The sequence below is a fragment of the Gallus gallus genome, chromosome 9, assembly GCF_016699485.2.
Source record: "Gallus gallus isolate bGalGal1 chromosome 9, bGalGal1.mat.broiler.GRCg7b, whole genome shotgun sequence".
NCBI lineage: Eukaryota > Metazoa > Chordata > Aves > Galliformes > Phasianidae > Gallus > Gallus gallus.
Genome location: NC_052540.1, coordinates 567,652 through 585,442, shown reverse-complemented (window position 1 = coordinate 585,442; position 17,791 = coordinate 567,652). Strand labels below are relative to the sequence as shown.

Here is a 17,791-nt window from a genome sequence, read left to right as displayed (position 1 = left end):
GGGGCTGCTGAGGCCACTCAGAGCAACCCTGGCTGCTGCTGCAGGCTGCAGCACACACAGGGCAGCACGTGAGGGCGAGGGGTTCCTCCTGCAAGCATTTCGCAGGAAGATACTCCAAATGTGCAAACATAAACGTGGAAACACGTGATATCTAAAAAACAAGTACCATGAAATACACAGAAGTGACTGGTTTCTAAAGGAAGGACAGCACGTAACACTGTCGTAGCCAAAGGAGGGCAGGTGACGGCTGTAGGCTGGGTGCGCGGCCTCGATGCAGTGCGCGGTGCGGTTTGTGGTTGGGTTTGGACGCGGGGCTCCTTTTTGCCTTCGGTGCCGCGGGGTCGGGCAGGGCGGTGTCGTTGCGCTGTTCCGCTGGGGGCGCTGTGCGGGCGGGTGGGGGCTGTCGGGGTGGGCGGTTGTGGGGGGGGTGATCGGTCTTGGAGTGTATTGGGGAGGGCGGGGTGGCGTCTGTGTGTGTCCCCGTGTGTCCCATGTCGTGCCGTGAAGAGGGCCGCTGCAGGGTCGTCCCAGCAGTGAGCCTTGTCTGGGCTGGATGTGGGGCGACGTGGTGAGCCGTAGTCAGGGTCGGTCCGTGTTGTATCCTGGGTGGGCGAGGGGCGGGGAGGTCTGGGTCGCGTCGTCTTGTTTTCCGCGGTCCGTGGCACAGTCCTCGTTTTAGCGGTACGAGTTGGGCGGTGGCGGTGTGTGCAGATGGGAAGAGGGCTGGAGCCGGAGCAGCCCGTGCCTACGGCCATCCCACCCTGGTAACGCCCGATCTCGTCTGATCTCGGAAGCTAAGCAGGGTCGGGCCTGGTTAGTACTTGGATGGGAGACCTCCTGGGAATACCGGGTGCTGTAGGCTTTTGCTCCCACTTTTTCTTTCCCTCCGCTCCCGCGGGGTCGCGCTGCCCGCAGGAGGCGTCAGCTTTCGTGTCCGGGGGCATCGTTCCGTTTTGCTGTGTTGCCGTCACTACTGAGTTCGCGTGCGCTTTGCCTTTTGCTTGTTTTCTCACTTCTTTATTGGTTGCTCTTCTTCCTTTTCGCTCTTTTCTTTTCTTTGCTCTCCCCGTAGTCTTGTCTCCCTCGGCCTTCCACGGCCGCAGCGGGCACTAGTCAAACGGCCCGTGTGGGTCTGCAAGGGGCCGTGCCATGCTCTGGAATGCCCACTGCAGGATCCCATCCCACGTTCCCTGTGGGATCGCACACCCGTTGTCAGTCTCCGCTCTCGCTCTATTCTCAGCCTCTCTGCTTTACCCTCTTTCTCATCTTCCTTCCCAGCGCCCCCCGGCCTGCTCTGGAGCTTCCCAGTGCACCAAGTGGTCCCTGTGAATGTGCTGCGGATGCACTCCGCGTGTCCTACCTCACTCAGGAGGGCGTCGAGCTCTTCCCTGCTGGACATGGGGTCGCTGCTGGCTGAGCCATTCTCTAGCTGTGGGAGGAGATGCGTCACCCCTACCTCTGGCCGTGGGCTCCTTTCGGTCCTGCACGGACCGGAGGCCGGGGTCGCAGCCCCTGGGCTGTGCTCTTCCTCCTGCACGACAGCTTCAGCATCGCCTCCATCTCGCGCTGCCGCGTCCCTCCCCCAGCGGCCACTCCTTGTCCCTCGGCCTCCTCTCCCTCTCTCCCCCCCCCCCCCCCTCTCTCTCTGTTTTGGTTTTCCTCCAGGCGCCTTTACCCAGCACCGCCTGGGTTCCCCACACCGGTACCGGCCCTGGGTGCGCCTCTCTCAGACCTCACTGAAGGGCTGACTGCCGCTGGGGAGGGATTTGTGGTTGGAAATCCCTCCTTGGTGAAGCCTTCCCCCGCAGACCTGGAATCTTCTGATACGGGTGAGCAATCCTCTTCCCTTTCTTTATAGCACCTCTCTACTGTGCAGGTAGTATGGGTATAGCATGATAGACTGGAAAGCATATCGTAGGGGCTATTCTGTCTGCATAAGAGACCCTCAGCAAAAGAAAAGCAGACTTAACAAACATCCGAGAAGCCAGGGCCTCAGCACGAGGATTGCCTCGCTCCGGTGGGTAGGTTGGGGTGCAACAGGCAGGCATGGAGATACTCCCCTCTCTCCTCCTTCCAAGCTTATCCCTATGCAAGGACAAGCAGATGTGCAGAAACGGGGACTGAGTGTGGAACGAGCACATGTGAGAAGTTAGCTAATTAGCAGTATGTGCTTAGCTAGCAGTCATTTGTGTTGATCCAGTATCCGTGTGTTTAGCTGAGCGTCAGGAAGATGGTGAACCTGAAGTACTCAGCCAATGGGGAACCAGGGGAGAAAGAGACGAGCGTCGAGTCATGGGGCAGCAACCATGTAAGGCTGTTTTCTGCGAGCCCCGCCGCTGCCATGGCAAACAGAGTCTGCTTTATGAGAGATACCGTCCTGGTGGGTTGTGGGATATTTCCCACACGGTCCCGTCTCCTCCCATCGCCAACACAAAGCCCGGGCCGTATTTGGGACGGGGATCTGGTGCTCCCAGGCTGTTGTAGGCCGGTGACAGCGGGGTGGCAGAGCCCCGGGCTGCCTGCAGTGGGCCAGTAGAGAGGGATGTACCAGGAGCAGCGTGATGGGCAGCCCTGCTGGTGTCGGGGTGTGGGGTGGTCGGTGTATGAGTAGGTTTGGGAGGGTGGGGAGGAGTGTGTGTTTCCGTGTGTGTCCGTCCGTGCTGTGGTGTGCTGTGTGCGTGCAGTTCCATAGCGGTGCTGTTGCAGGGCTGTAAGTGCGGCAGTGCCACTGTGCCACGTGTAGGGCGGGTGTGGGGGGCCGTGGTAAGGTGTAGTGAGGAGTGGATGGGTGAGGGGCGGGGAGGTGTGGGTTGCGTGGGCTTCCCTTTTGCTGTGGGGGCTTTGGGCCTTCTTTGGCATTGCGTGTTGGGCGGTGGCGGTGTGTGCAGATGGGAAGAGGGCTGGAGCCGGAGCAGCCCGTGCCTACGGCCATCCCACCCTGGTAACGCCCGATCTCGTCTGATCTCGGAAGCTAAGCAGGGTCGGGCCTGGTTAGTACTTGGATGGGAGACCTCCTGGGAATACCGGGTGCTGTAGGCTTTTGCTCCCACTTTTTCTTTCCCTCCGCTCCCGCGGGGTCGCGCTGCCCGCAGGAGGCGTCAGCTTTCGTGTCCGGGGGCATCGTTCCGTTTTGCTGTGTTGCCGTCACTACTGAGTTCGCGTGCGCTTTGCCTTTTGCTTGTTTTCTCACTTCTTTATTGGTTGCTCTTCTTCCTTTTCGCTCTTTTCTTTTCTTTGCTCTCCCCGTAGTCTTGTCTCCCTCGGCCTTCCACGGCCGCAGCGGGCACTAGTCAAACGGCCCGTGTGGGTCTGCAAGGGGCCGTGCCATGCTCTGGAATGCCCACTGCAGGATCCCATCCCACGTTCCCTGTGGGATCGCACACCCGTTGTCAGTCTCCGCTCTCGCTCTATTCTCAGCCTCTCTGCTTTACCCTCTTTCTCATCTTCCTTCCCAGCGCCCCCCCGGCCTGCTCTGGAGCTTCCCAGTGCACCAAGTGGTCCCTGTGAATGTGCTGCGGATGCACTCCGCGTGTCCTACCTCACTCAGGAGGGCGTCGAGCTCTTCCCTGCTGGACATGGGGTCGCTGCTGGCTGAGCCATTCTCTAGCTGTGGGAGGAGATGCGTCACCCCTACCTCTGGCCGTGGGCTCCTTTCGGTCCTGCACGGACCGGAGGCCGGGGTCGCAGCCCCTGGGCTGTGCTCTTCCTCCTGCACGACAGCTTCAGCATCGCCTCCATCTCGCGCTGCCGCGTCCCTCCCCCAGCGGCCACTCCTTGTCCCTCGGCCTCCTCTCCCTCTCTCCCCCCCCCCCCACCCCTCTCTCTGTTTTGGTTTTCCTCCAGGCGCCTTTACCCAGCACCGCCTGCGTTCCCCGCACCGGTACCGGCCCTGGGTGCGCCTCTCTCAGACCTCACTGAAGGGCTGACTGCCGCTGGGGAGGGATTTGTGGTTGGAAATCCCTCCTTGGTGAAGCCTTCCCCCGCAGACCTGGAATCTTCTGATACGGGTGAGCAATCCTCTTCCCTTTCTTTATAGCACCTCTCTACTGTGCAGGTAGTATGGGTATAGCATGATAGACTGGAAAGCATATCGTAGGGGCTATTCTGTCTGCATAAGAGACCCTCAGCAAAAGAAAAGCAGACTTAACAAACATCCGAGAAGCCAGGGCCTCAGCACGAGGATTGCCTCGCTCCGGTGGGTAGGTTGGGGTGCAACAGGCAGGCATGGAGATACTCCCCTCTCTCCTCCTTCCAAGCTTATCCCTATGCAAGGACAAGCAGATGTGCAGAAACGGGGACTGAGTGTGGAACGAGCACATGTGAGAAGTTAGCTAATTAGCAGTATGTGCTTAGCTAGCAGTCATTTGTGTTGATCCAGTATCCGTGTGTTTAGCTGAGCGTCAGGAAGATGGTGAACCTGAAGTACTCAGCCAATGGGGAACCAGGGGAGAAAGAGACGAGCGTCGAGTCATGGGGCAGCAACCATGTAAGGCTGTTTTCTGCGAGCCCCGCCGCTGCCATGGCAAACAGAGTCTGCTTTATGAGAGATACCGTCCTGGTGGGTTGTGGGATATTTCCCACACGGTCCCGTCTCCTCCCATCGCCAACACAAAGCCCGGGCCGTATTTGGGACGGGGATCTGGTGCTCCCAGGCTGTTGTAGGCCGGTGACAGCGGGGTGGCAGAGCCCCGGGCTGCCTGCAGTGGGCCAGTAGAGAGGGATGTACCAGGAGCAGCGTGATGGGCAGCCCTGCTGGTGTCGGGGTGTGGGGTGGTCGGTGTATGAGTAGGTTTGGGAGGGTGGGGAGGAGTGTGTGTTTCCGTGTGTGTCCGTCCGTGCTGTGGTGTGCTGTGTGCGTGCAGTTCCATAGCGGTGCTGTTGCAGGGCTGTAAGTGCGGCAGTGCCACTGTGCCACGTGTAGGGCGGGTGTGGGGGGCCGTGGTAAGGTGTAGTGAGGAGTGGATGGGTGAGGGGCGGGGAGGTGTGGGTTGCGTGGGCTTCCCTTTTGCTGTGGGGGCTTTGGGCCTTCTTTGGCATTGCGTGTTGGGCGGTGGCGGTGTGTGCAGATGGGAAGAGGGCTGGAGCCGGAGCAGCCCGTGCCTACGGCCATCCCACCCTGGTAACGCCCGATCTCGTCTGATCTCGGAAGCTAAGCAGGGTCGGGCCTGGTTAGTACTTGGATGGGAGACCTCCTGGGAATACCGGGTGCTGTAGGCTTTTGCTCCCACTTTTTCTTTCCCTCCGCTCCCGCGGGGTCGCGCTGCCCGCAGGAGGCGTCAGCTTTCGTGTCCGGGGGCATCGTTCCGTTTTGCTGTGTTGCCGTCACTACTGAGTTCGCGTGCGCTTTGCCTTTTGCTTGTTTTCTCACTTCTTTATTGGTTGCTCTTCTTCCTTTTCGCTCTTTTCTTTTCTTTGCTCTCCCCGTAGTCTTGTCTCCCTCGGCCTTCCACGGCCGCAGCGGGCACTAGTCAAACGGCCCGTGTGGGTCTGCAAGGGGCCGTGCCATGCTCTGGAATGCCCACTGCAGGATCCCATCCCACGTTCCCTGTGGGATCGCACACCCGTTGTCAGTCTCCGCTCTCGCTCTATTCTCAGCCTCTCTGCTTTACCCTCTTTCTCATCTTCCTTCCCAGCGCCCCCCGGCCTGCTCTGGAGCTTCCCAGTGCACCAAGTGGTCCCTGTGAATGTGCTGCGGATGCACTCCGCGTGTCCTACCTCACTCAGGAGGGCGTCGAGCTCTTCCCTGCTGGACATGGGGTCGCTGCTGGCTGAGCCATTCTCTAGCTGTGGGAGGAGATGCGTCACCCCTACCTCTGGCCGTGGGCTCCTTTCGGTCCTGCACGGACCGGAGGCCGGGGTCGCAGCCCCTGGGCTGTGCTCTTCCTCCTGCACGACAGCTTCAGCATTGCCTCCATCTCACGCTGCCGCGTCCCTCCCCCAGCGGCCACTCCTTGTCCCTCGGCCTCCTCTCCCTCTCTCCCCCCCCCCCCCCCCCCCCCCCCCCCCCCCCCCCCCCCCCCCCCCCCCTCTCTCTCTGTTTTGGTGTTCCTCCAGGCGCCTTTACCCAGCACCGCCTGCGTTCCCCGCACCGGTACCGGCCCTGGGTGCACCAACCTTTGCTGCGAGAAGCACGCGTTCTCCAGCAGCTGCACTGCTCTCGTGGCTGCCTGTTTCTGGGATGCCCGTGCAGGAGCTGCAAAGCCACAGCCCTCTGCAAGCCAACGAGGTGTCTTGAAGCCTTCTGGGCAGTTGGAAGGAACGGGGAGGTGTGGGGTATGATGTGGGGAAAGGCGGCGGGGACTCACCCAGGGTCCCCATCACAAGTAGGGCAGCGTTGGGGTGCAGAGATGCTGGAGAAGCAGCGGCCACAGGTGCTGCCGTGGCCTCCTCCCGGCTGGGCACCGTGCTCCTCCTTGTCTGGGACTGCAGGGAGCTGCTCTGCAGCCGTGTCTGCCTCCCGCAGCCGGCCCAGCTTGGCCACGCATGAGCTGCATTGCCACGTCCCGCTGCACAACCCCAGCACAGCAGTGAGGGGCAGTGGGGACATGAGGTACAGCTGGGCCCCACGGCAGCGCGGGGCTCACCTCGGGACACGGGGCAGCGGGGGCACCAGGCAGGGGAGGTGGAAGGCCCTGGGGCAGCCATCGCAGCAGATGAGCTCGCCGCCGTCACCGCACACTGCACACTCATCCTCGTTGTCCTGCCGTGGGTGGGGATACAGGGGCTCGCCGTCGGCAGCGGGATGCAGCCAGGCTGCAGGGGATCTTGGCACCTCCCATCCCGTCACCTCCCATCGCCAACACAAAGCCCGGGCCGTATTTGGGACGGGGATCTGGTGCTCCCAGGCTGTTGTAGGCCGGTGACAGCGGGGTGGCAGAGCCCCGGGCTGCCTGCAGTGGGCCAGTAGAGAGGGATGTACCAGGAGCAGCGTGATGGGCAGCCCTGCTGGTGTCGGGGTGTGGGGTGGTCGGTGTATGAGTAGGTTTGGGAGGGTGGGGAGGAGTGTGTGTTTCCGTGTGTGTCCGTCCGTGCTGTGGTGTGCTGTGTGCGTGCAGTTCCATAGCGGTGCTGTTGCAGGGCTGTAAGTGCGGCAGTGCCACTGTGCCACGTGTAGGGCGGGTGTGGGGGGCCGTGGTAAGGTGTAGTGAGGAGTGGATGGGTGAGGGGCGGGGAGGTGTGGGTTGCGTGGGCTTCCCTTTTGCTGTGGGGGCTTTGGGCCTTCTTTGGCATTGCGTGTTGGGCGGTGGCGGTGTGTGCAGATGGGAAGAGGGCTGGAGCCGGAGCAGCCCGTGCCTACGGCCATCCCACCCTGGTAACGCCCGATCTCGTCTGATCTCGGAAGCTAAGCAGGGTCGGGCCTGGTTAGTACTTGGATGGGAGACCTCCTGGGAATACCGGGTGCTGTAGGCTTTTGCTCCCACTTTTTCTTTCCCTCCGCTCCCGCGGGGTCGCGCTGCCCGCAGGAGGCGTCAGCTTTCGTGTCCGGGGGCATCGTTCCGTTTTGCTGTGTTGCCGTCACTACTGAGTTCGCGTGCGCTTTGCCTTTTGCTTGTTTTCTCACTTCTTTATTGGTTGCTCTTCTTCCTTTTCGCTCTTTTCTTTTCTTTGCTCTCCCCGTAGTCTTGTCTCCCTCGGCCTTCCACGGCCGCAGCGGGCACTAGTCAAACGGCCCGTGTGGGTCTGCAAGGGGCCGTGCCATGCTCTGGAATGCCCACTGCAGGATCCCATCCCACGTTCCCTGTGGGATCGCACACCCGTTGTCAGTCTCCGCTCTCGCTCTATTCTCAGCCTCTCTGCTTTACCCTCTTTCTCATCTTCCTTCCCAGCGCCCCCCGGCCTGCTCTGGAGCTTCCCAGTGCACCAAGTGGTCCCTGTGAATGTGCTGCGGATGCACTCCGCGTGTCCTACCTCACTCAGGAGGGCGTCGAGCTCTTCCCTGCTGGACATGGGGTCGCTGCTGGCTGAGCCATTCTCTAGCTGTGGGAGGAGATGCGTCACCCCTACCTCTGGCCGTGGGCTCCTTTCGGTCCTGCACGGACCGGAGGCCGGGGTCGCAGCCCCTGGGCTGTGCTCTTCCTCCTGCACGACAGCTTCAGCATCGCCTCCATCTCGCGCTGCCGCGTCCCTCCCCCAGCGGCCACTCCTTGTCCCTCGGCCTCCTCTCCCTCTCTCCCCCCCCCCCCCCCCCCCCCCCCCCCCCCCTCCCCCCCCCCCCCCCCCCCCCCCCCCCCTCTCTCTCTGTTTTGGTGTTCCTCCAGGCGCCTTTACCCAGCACCGCCTGCGTTCCCCGCACCGGTACCGGCCCTGGGTGCACCAACCTTTGCTGCGAGAAGCACGCGTTCTCCAGCAGCTGCACTGCTCTCGTGGCTGCCTGTTTCTGGGATGCCCGTGCAGGAGCTGCAAAGCCACAGCCCTCTGCAAGCCAACGAGGTGTCTTGAAGCCTTCTGGGCAGTTGGAAGGAACGGGGAGGTGTGGGGTATGATGTGGGGAAAGGCGGCGGGGACTCACCCAGGGTCCCCATCACAAGTAGGGCAGCGTTGGGGTGCAGAGATGCTGGAGAAGCAGCGGCCACAGGTGCTGCCGTGGCCTCCTCCCGGCTGGGCACCGTGCTCCTCCTTGTCTGGGACTGCAGGGAGCTGCTCTGCAGCCGTGTCTGCCTCCCGCAGCCGGCCCAGCTTGGCCACGCATGAGCTGCATTGCCACGTCCCGCTGCACAACCCCAGCACAGCAGTGAGGGGCAGTGGGGACATGAGGTACAGCTGGGCCCCACGGCAGCGCGGGGCTCACCTCGGGACACAGGGCAGCGGGGGCACCAGGCAGGGGAGGTGGAAGGCCCTGGGGCAGCCATCGCAGCAGATGAGCTCGCCGCCGTCACCGCACACTGCACACTCATCCTCGTTGTCCTGCCGTGGGTGGGGATACAGGGGCTCGCCGTCGGCAGCGGGATGCAGCCAGGCTGCAGGGGATCTTGGCACCTCCCATCCCGTCACCTCCCATCGCCAACACAAAGCCCGGGCCGTATTTGGGACGGGGATCTGGTGCTCCCAGGCTGTTGTAGGCCGGTGACAGCGGGGTGGCAGAGCCCCGGGCTGCCTGCAGTGGGCCAGTAGAGAGGGATGTACCAGGAGCAGCGTGATGGGCAGCCCTGCTGGTGTCGGGGTGTGGGGTGGTCGGTGTATGAGTAGGTTTGGGAGGGTGGGGAGGAGTGTGTGTTTCCGTGTGTGTCCGTCCGTGCTGTGGTGTGCTGTGTGCGTGCAGTTCCATAGCGGTGCTGTTGCAGGGCTGTAAGTGCGGCAGTGCCACTGTGCCACGTGTAGGGCGGGTGTGGGGGGCCGTGGTAAGGTGTAGTGAGGAGTGGATGGGTGAGGGGCGGGGAGGTGTGGGTTGCGTGGGCTTCCCTTTTGCTGTGGGGGCTTTGGGCCTTCTTTGGCATTGCGTGTTGGGCGGTGGCGGTGTGTGCAGATGGGAAGAGGGCTGGAGCCGGAGCAGCCCGTGCCTACGGCCATCCCACCCTGGTAACGCCCGATCTCGTCTGATCTCGGAAGCTAAGCAGGGTCGGGCCTGGTTAGTACTTGGATGGGAGACCTCCTGGGAATACCGGGTGCTGTAGGCTTTTGCTCCCACTTTTTCTTTCCCTCCGCTCCCGCGGGGTCGCGCTGCCCGCAGGAGGCGTCAGCTTTCGTGTCCGGGGGCATCGTTCCGTTTTGCTGTGTTGCCGTCACTACTGAGTTCGCGTGCGCTTTGCCTTTTGCTTGTTTTCTCACTTCTTTATTGGTTGCTCTTCTTCCTTTTCGCTCTTTTCTTTTCTTTGCTCTCCCCGTAGTCTTGTCTCCCTCGGCCTTCCACGGCCGCAGCGGGCACTAGTCAAACGGCCCGTGTGGGTCTGCAAGGGGCCGTGCCATGCTCTGGAATGCCCACTGCAGGATCCCATCCCACGTTCCCTGTGGGATCGCACACCCGTTGTCAGTCTCCGCTCTCGCTCTATTCTCAGCCTCTCTGCTTTACCCTCTTTCTCATCTTCCTTCCCAGCGCCCCCCGGCCTGCTCTGGAGCTTCCCAGTGCACCAAGTGGTCCCTGTGAATGTGCTGCGGATGCACTCCGCGTGTCCTACCTCACTCAGGAGGGCGTCGAGCTCTTCCCTGCTGGACATGGGGTCGCTGCTGGCTGAGCCATTCTCTAGCTGTGGGAGGAGATGCGTCACCCCTACCTCTGGCCGTGGGCTCCTTTCGGTCCTGCACGGACCGGAGGCCGGGGTCGCAGCCCCTGGGCTGTGCTCTTCCTCCTGCACGACAGCTTCAGCATCGCCTCCATCTCGCGCTGCCGCGTCCCTCCCCCAGCGGCCACTCCTTGTCCCTCGGCCTCCTCTCCCTCTCTCCCCCCCCCCCCCCCCCCCCCCCCCCCCCCCCCCCCCCCCCCCTCCCCCCCCTCTCTCTCTGTTTTGGTGTTCCTCCAGGCGCCTTTACCCAGCACCGCCTGCGTTCCCCGCACCGGTACCGGCCCTGGGTGCACCAACCTTTGCTGCGAGAAGCACGCGTTCTCCAGCAGCTGCACTGCTCTCGTGGCTGCCTGTTTCTGGGATGCCCGTGCAGGAGCTGCAAAGCCACAGCCCTCTGCAAGCCAACGAGGTGTCTTGAAGCCTTCTGGGCAGTTGGAAGGAACGGGGAGGTGTGGGGTATGATGTGGGGAAAGGCGGCGGGGACTCACCCAGGGTCCCCATCACAAGTAGGGCAGCGTTGGGGTGCAGAGATGCTGGAGAAGCAGCGGCCACAGGTGCTGCCGTGGCCTCCTCCCGGCTGGGCACCGTGCTCCTCCTTGTCTGGGACTGCAGGGAGCTGCTCTGCAGCCGTGTCTGCCTCCCGCAGCCGGCCCAGCTTGGCCACGCATGAGCTGCATTGCCACGTCCCGCTGCACAACCCCAGCACAGCAGTGAGGGGCAGTGGGGACATGAGGTACAGCTGGGCCCCACGGCAGCGCGGGGCTCACCTCGGGACACGGGGCAGCGGGGGCACCAGGCAGGGGAGGTGGAAGGCCCTGGGGCAGCCATCGCAGCAGATGAGCTCGCCGCCGTCACCGCACACTGCACACTCATCCTCGTTGTCCTGCCGTGGGTGGGGATACAGGGGCTCGCCGTCGGCAGCGGGATGCAGCCAGGCTGCAGGGGATCTTGGCACCTCCCATCCCGTCACCTCCCATCGCCAACACAAAGCCCGGGCCGTATTTGGGACGGGGATCTGGTGCTCCCAGGCTGTTGTAGGCCGGTGACAGCGGGGTGGCAGAGCCCCGGGCTGCCTGCAGTGGGCCAGTAGAGAGGGATGTACCAGGAGCAGCGTGATGGGCAGCCCTGCTGGTGTCGGGGTGTGGGGTGGTCGGTGTATGAGTAGGTTTGGGAGGGTGGGGAGGAGTGTGTGTTTCCGTGTGTGTCCGTCCGTGCTGTGGTGTGCTGTGTGCGTGCAGTTCCATAGCGGTGCTGTTGCAGGGCTGTAAGTGCGGCAGTGCCACTGTGCCACGTGTAGGGCGGGTGTGGGGGGCCGTGGTAAGGTGTAGTGAGGAGTGGATGGGTGAGGGGCGGGGAGGTGTGGGTTGCGTGGGCTTCCCTTTTGCTGTGGGGGCTTTGGGCCTTCTTTGGCATTGCGTGTTGGGCGGTGGCGGTGTGTGCAGATGGGAAGAGGGCTGGAGCCGGAGCAGCCCGTGCCTACGGCCATCCCACCCTGGTAACGCCCGATCTCGTCTGATCTCGGAAGCTAAGCAGGGTCGGGCCTGGTTAGTACTTGGATGGGAGACCTCCTGGGAATACCGGGTGCTGTAGGCTTTTGCTCCCACTTTTTCTTTCCCTCCGCTCCCGCGGGGTCGCGCTGCCCGCAGGAGGCGTCAGCTTTCGTGTCCGGGGGCATCGTTCCGTTTTGCTGTGTTGCCGTCACTACTGAGTTCGCGTGCGCTTTGCCTTTTGCTTGTTTTCTCACTTCTTTATTGGTTGCTCTTCTTCCTTTTCGCTCTTTTCTTTTCTTTGCTCTCCCCGTAGTCTTGTCTCCCTCGGCCTTCCACGGCCGCAGCGGGCACTAGTCAAACGGCCCGTGTGGGTCTGCAAGGGGCCGTGCCATGCTCTGGAATGCCCACTGCAGGATCCCATCCCACGTTCCCTGTGGGATCGCACACCCGTTGTCAGTCTCCGCTCTCGCTCTATTCTCAGCCTCTCTGCTTTACCCTCTTTCTCATCTTCCTTCCCAGCGCCCCCCGGCCTGCTCTGGAGCTTCCCAGTGCACCAAGTGGTCCCTGTGAATGTGCTGCGGATGCACTCCGCGTGTCCTACCTCACTCAGGAGGGCGTCGAGCTCTTCCTGCTGGACATGGGGTCGCTGCTGGCTGAGCCATTCTCTAGCTGTGGGAGGAGATGCGTCACCCCTACCTCTGGCCGTGGGCTCCTTTCGGTCCTGCACGGACCGGAGGCCGGGGTCGCAGCCCTGGGCTGTGCTCTTCCTCCTGCACGACAGCTTCAGCATCGCCTCCATCTCGCGCTGCCGCGTCCCTCCCCCAGCGGCCACTCCTTGTCCCTCGGCCTCCTCTCCCTCTCTCCCCCCCCCCCCCCCCACCCTCTCTCTCTGTTTTGGTGTTCCTCCAGGCGCCTTTACCCAGCACCGCCTGCGTTCCCCGCACCGGTACCGGCCCTGGGTGCACCAACCTTTGCTGCGAGAAGCACGCGTTCTCCAGCAGCTGCACTGCTCTCGTGGCTGCCTGTTTCTGGGATGCCCGTGCAGGAGCTGCAAAGCCACAGCCCTCTGCAAGCCAACGAGGTGTCTTGAAGCCTTCTGGGCAGTTGGAAGGAACGGGGAGGTGTGGGGTATGATGTGGGGAAAGGCGGCGGGGACTCACCCAGGGTCCCCATCACAAGTAGGGCAGCGTTGGGGTGCAGAGATGCTGGAGAAGCAGCGGCCACAGGTGCTGCCGTGGCCTCCTCCCGGCTGGGCACCGTGCTCCTCCTTGTCTGGGACTGCAGGGAGCTGCTCTGCAGCCGTGTCTGCCTCCCGCAGCCGGCCCAGCTTGGCCACGCATGAGCTGCATTGCCACGTCCCGCTGCACAACCCCAGCACAGCAGTGAGGGGCAGTGGGGACATGAGGTACAGCTGGGCCCCACGGCAGCGCGGGGCTCACCTCGGGACACAGGGCAGCGGGGGCACCAGGCAGGGGAGGTGGAAGGCCCTGGGGCAGCCATCGCAGCAGATGAGCTCGCCGCCGTCACCGCACACTGCACACTCATCCTCGTTGTCCTGCCGTGGGTGGGGATACAGGGGCTCGCCGTCGGCAGCGGGATGCAGCCAGGCTGCAGGGGATCTTGGCACCTCCCATCCCGTCACCTCCCATCGCCAACACAAAGCCCGGGCCGTATTTGGGACGGGGATCTGGTGCTCCCAGGCTGTTGTAGGCCGGTGACAGCGGGGTGGCAGAGCCCCGGGCTGCCTGCAGTGGGCCAGTAGAGAGGGATGTACCAGGAGCAGCGTGATGGGCAGCCCTGCTGGTGTCGGGGTGTGGGGTGGTCGGTGTATGAGTAGGTTTGGGAGGGTGGGGAGGAGTGTGTGTTTCCGTGTGTGTCCGTCCGTGCTGTGGTGTGCTGTGTGCGTGCAGTTCCATAGCGGTGCTGTTGCAGGGCTGTAAGTGCGGCAAGTGCCACTGTGCCACGTGTAGGGCGGGTGTGGGGGGCCGTGGTAAGGTGTAGTGAGGAGTGGATGGGTGAGGGGCGGGGAGGTGTGGGTTGCGTGGGCTTCCCTTTTGCTGTGGGGGCTTTGGGCCTTCTTTGGCATTGCGTGTTGGGCGGGTGGCGGTGTGTGCAGATGGGAAGAGGGCTGGAGCCGGAGCAGCCCGTGCCTACGGCCATCCCACCCTGGTAACGCCCGATCTCGTCTGATCTCGGAAGCTAAGCAGGGTCGGGCCCTGGTTAGTACTTGGATGGGAGACCTCCTGGGAATACCGGGTGCTGTAGGCTTTTGCTCCCACTTTTTCTTTCCCTCCGCTCCCGCGGGGTCGCGCTGCCCGCAGGAGGCGTCAGCTTTCGTGTCCGGGGGCATCGTTCCGTTTTGCTGTGTTGCCGTCACTACTGAGTTCGCGTGCGCTTTGCCTTTTGCTTGTTTTCTCACTTCTTTATTGGTTGCTCTTCTTCCTTTTCGCTCTTTTCTTTTCTTTGCTCTCCCCGTAGTCTTGTCTCCCTCGGCCTTCCACGGCCGCAGCGGGCACTAGTCAAACGGCCCGTGTGGGTCTGCAAGGGGCCGTGCCATGCTCTGGAATGCCCACTGCAGGATCCCATCCCACGTTCCCTGTGGGATCGCACACCCGTTGTCAGTCTCCGCTCTCGCTCTATTCTCAGCCTCTCTGCTTTACCCTCTTTCTCATCTTCCTTCCCAGCGCCCCCCGGCCTGCTCTGGAGCTTCCCAGTGCACCAAGTGGTCCCTGTGAATGTGCTGCGGATGCACTCCGCTGTGTCCTACCTCACTCAGGAGGGCGTCGAGCTCTTCCCTGCTGGACATGGGGGTCGCTGCTGGCTGAGCCATTCTCTAGCTGTGGGAGAGATGCGTCACCCTACCTCTGGCCGTGGGCTCCTTTCGGTCCTGCACGGACCGGAGGCCGGGGTCGCAGCCCCTGGGCTGTGCTCTTCCTCCTGCACGACAGCTTCAGCATCGCCTCCATCTCGCGCTGCCGCATCCCTCCCCCAGCGGCCACTCCTTGTCCCTCGGCCTCCTCTCCCTCTCTTCCCCCCCCCCTCCCCCCCCCCCCCCCTCTCTCTCTCTGTTTTGGTGTTCCTCCAGGCGCCTTTACCCAGCACCGCCTGCGTTCCCCGCACCGGTACCGGCCCTGGGTGCACCAACCTTTGCTGCGAGAAGCACGCGTTCTCCAGCAGCTGCACTGCTCTCGTGGCTGCCTGTTTCTGGGATGCCCGTGCAGGAGCTGCAAAGCCACAGCCCTCTGCAAGCCAACGAGGTGTCTTGAAGCCTTCTGGGCAGTTGGAAGGAACGGGGAGGTGTGGGGTATGATGTGGGGAAAGGCGGCGGGGACTCACCCAGGGTCCCCATCACAAGTAGGGCAGCGTTGGGGTGCAGAGATGCTGGAGAAGCAGCGGCCACAGGTGCTGCCGTGGCCTCCTCCCGGCTGGGCACCGTGCTCCTCCTTGTCTGGGACTGCAGGGAGCTGCTCTGCAGCCGTGTCTGCCTCCCGCAGCCGGCCCAGCTTGGCCACGCATGAGCTGCATTGCCACGTCCCGCTGCACAACCCCAGCACAGCAGTGAGGGGCAGTGGGGACATGAGGTACAGCTGGGCCCCACGGCAGCGCGGGGCTCACCTCGGGACACGGGGCAGCGGGGGCACCAGGCAGGGGAGGTGGAAGGCCCTGGGGCAGCCATCGCAGCAGATGAGCTCGCCGCCGTCACCGCACACTGCACACTCATCCTCGTTGTCCTGCCGTGGGTGGGGATACAGGGGCTCGCCGTCGGCAGCGGGATGCAGCCAGGCTGCAGGGGATCTTGGCACCTCCCATCCCGTCACCTCCCATCGCCAACACAAAGCCCGGGCCGTATTTGGGACGGGGATCTGGTGCTCCCAGGCTGTTGTAGGCCGGTGACAGCGGGGTGGCAGAGCCCGGGCTGCCTGCAGTGGGCCAGTAGAGAGGGATGTACCAGGAGCAGCGTGATGGGCAGCCCTGCTGGTGTCGGGGTGTGGGGTGGTCGGTGTATGAGTAGGTTTGGGAGGGTGGGGAGGAGTGTGTGTTTCCGTGTGTGTCCGTCCGTGCTGTGGTGTGCTGTGTGCGTGCAGTTCCATAGCGGTGCTGTTGCAGGGCTGTAAGTGCGGCAGTGCCACTGTGCCACGTGTAGGGCGGGTGTGGGGGGCCGTGGTAAGGTGTAGTGAGGAGTGGATGGGTGAGGGGCGGGGAGGTGTGGGTTGCGTGGGCTTCCCTTTTGCTGTGGGGGCTTTGGGCCTTCTTTGGCATTGCGTGTTGGGCGGTGGCGGTGTGTGCAGATGGGAAGAGGGCTGGAGCCGGAGCAGCCCGTGCCTACGGCCATCCCACCCTGGTAACGCCCGATCTCGTCTGATCTCGGAAGCTAAGCAGGGTCGGGCCTGGTTAGTACTTGGATGGGAGACCTCCTGGGAATACCGGGTGCTGTAGGCTTTTGCTCCCACTTTTTCTTTCCCTCCGCTCCCGCGGGGTCGCGCTGCCCGCAGGAGGCGGTCAGCTTTCGTGTCCGGGGGCATCGTTCCGTTTTGCTGTGTTGCCGTCACTACTGAGTTCGCGTGCGCTTTGCCTTTTGCTTGTTTTCTCACTTCTTTATTGGTTGCTCTTCTTCCTTTTCGCTCTTTTCTTTTCTTTGCTCTCCCCGTAGTCTTGTCTCCCTCGGCCTTCCACGGCCGCAGCGGGCACTAGTCAAACGGCCCGTGTGGGTCTGCAAGGGGCCGTGCCATGCTCTGGAATGCCCACTGCAGGATCCCATCCCACGTTCCCTGTGGGATCGCACACCCGTTGTCAGTCTCCGCTCTCGCTCTATTCTCAGCCTCTCTGCTTTACCCTCTTTCTCATCTTCCTTCCCAGCGCCCCCCGGCCTGCTCTGGAGCTTCCCAGTGCACCAAGTGGTCCCTGTGAATGTGCTGCGGATGCACTCCGCGTGTCCTACCTCACTCAGGAGGGCGTCGAGCTCTTCCCTGCTGGACATGGGGTCGCTGCTGGCTGAGCCATTCTCTAGCTGTGGGAGGAGATGCGTCACCCCTACCTCTGGCCGTGGGCTCCTTTCGGTCCTGCACGGACCGGAGGCCGGGGTCGCAGCCCCTGGGCTGTGCTCTTCCTCCTGCACGACAGCTTCAGCATTGCCTCCATCTCACGCTGCCGCGTCCCTCCCCCAGCGGCCACTCCTTGTCCCTCGGCCCTCCTCTCCCTCTCTCCCCCCCCCCCCCCCCCCCCACCCCCCCCCCCCCCCCCCTCTCTCTCTGTTTTTGGTGTTCCTCCAGGCGCCTTTACCCAGCACCGCCTGCGTTCCCCGCACCGGTACCGGCCCTGGGTGCACCAACCTTTGCTGCGAGAAGCACGCGTTCTCCAGCAGCTGCACTGCTCTCGTGGCTGCCTGTTTCTGGGATGCCCGTGCAGGAGCTGCAAAGCCACAGCCCTCTGCAAGCCAACGAGGTGTCTTGAAGCCTTCTGGGCAGTTGGAAGGAACGGGGAGGTGTGGGGTATGATGTGGGGAAAGGCGGCGGGGACTCACCCAGGGTCCCCATCACAAGTAGGGCAGCGTTGGGGTGCAGAGATGCTGGAGAAGCAGCGGCCACAGGTGCTGCCGTGGCCTCCTCCCGGCTGGGCACCGTGCTCCTCCTTGTCTGGGACTGCAGGGAGCTGCTCTGCAGCCGTGTCTGCCTCCCGCAGCCGGCCCAGCTTGGCCACGCATGAGCTGCATTGCCACGTCCCGCTGCACAACCCCAGCACAGCAGTGAGGGGCAGTGGGGACATGAGGTACAGCTGGGCCCCACGGCAGCGCGGGGCTCACCTCGGGACACGGGGCAGCGGGGGCACCAGGCAGGGGAGGTGGAAGGCCCTGGGGCAGCCATCGCAGCAGATGAGCTCGCCGCCGTCACCGCACACTGCACACTCATCCTCGTTGTCCTGCCGTGGGTGGGGATACAGGGGCTCGCCGTCGGCAGCGGGATGCAGCCAGGCTGCAGGGGATCTTGGCACCTCCCATCCCGTCACCTCCCATCGCCAACACAAAGCCCGGGCCGTATTTGGGACGGGGATCTGGTGCTCCCAGGCTGTTGTAGGCCGGTGACAGCG

At 63.3% G+C, this 17,791-nt stretch overlaps 8 non-coding genes across 8 annotated transcripts; all 8 read left to right on the top strand.

Moving 5' to 3' along the window:
- Positions 1–743: 743 nt before the first annotated feature.
- LOC112533108 lies at positions 744–862 on the top strand. The gene has a single exon (XR_003076878.1). It is a non-coding gene; the product is annotated as a 5S ribosomal RNA (ribosomal RNA).
- Positions 863–2,920: 2,058 nt separating this feature from the next.
- Positions 2,921–3,039, top strand: LOC112533041. Its single transcript, XR_003076823.1, has one exon. It is a non-coding gene; the product is annotated as a 5S ribosomal RNA (ribosomal RNA).
- Positions 3,040–5,098: 2,059 nt separating this feature from the next.
- Positions 5,099–5,217, top strand: LOC112533099. The gene has a single exon (XR_003076869.1). It is a non-coding gene; the product is annotated as a 5S ribosomal RNA (ribosomal RNA).
- Positions 5,218–7,291: 2,074 nt separating this feature from the next.
- On the top strand, positions 7,292–7,410 carry LOC112533053. The gene has a single exon (XR_003076835.2). It is a non-coding gene; the product is annotated as a 5S ribosomal RNA (ribosomal RNA).
- A 2,085-nt stretch (positions 7,411–9,495) lies between these two features.
- On the top strand, positions 9,496–9,614 carry LOC112533100. The gene has a single exon (XR_003076870.1). It is a non-coding gene; the product is annotated as a 5S ribosomal RNA (ribosomal RNA).
- Positions 9,615–11,691: 2,077 nt separating this feature from the next.
- Positions 11,692–11,810, top strand: LOC112533114. The gene has a single exon (XR_003076884.1). It is a non-coding gene; the product is annotated as a 5S ribosomal RNA (ribosomal RNA).
- Positions 11,811–13,855: 2,045 nt separating this feature from the next.
- On the top strand, positions 13,856–13,975 carry LOC112533110. Its single transcript, XR_003076880.2, has one exon. It is a non-coding gene; the product is annotated as a 5S ribosomal RNA (ribosomal RNA).
- Positions 13,976–16,028: 2,053 nt separating this feature from the next.
- Positions 16,029–16,147, top strand: LOC112533119. Its single transcript, XR_003076889.1, has one exon. It is a non-coding gene; the product is annotated as a 5S ribosomal RNA (ribosomal RNA).
- Positions 16,148–17,791: the final 1,644 nt, after the last annotated feature.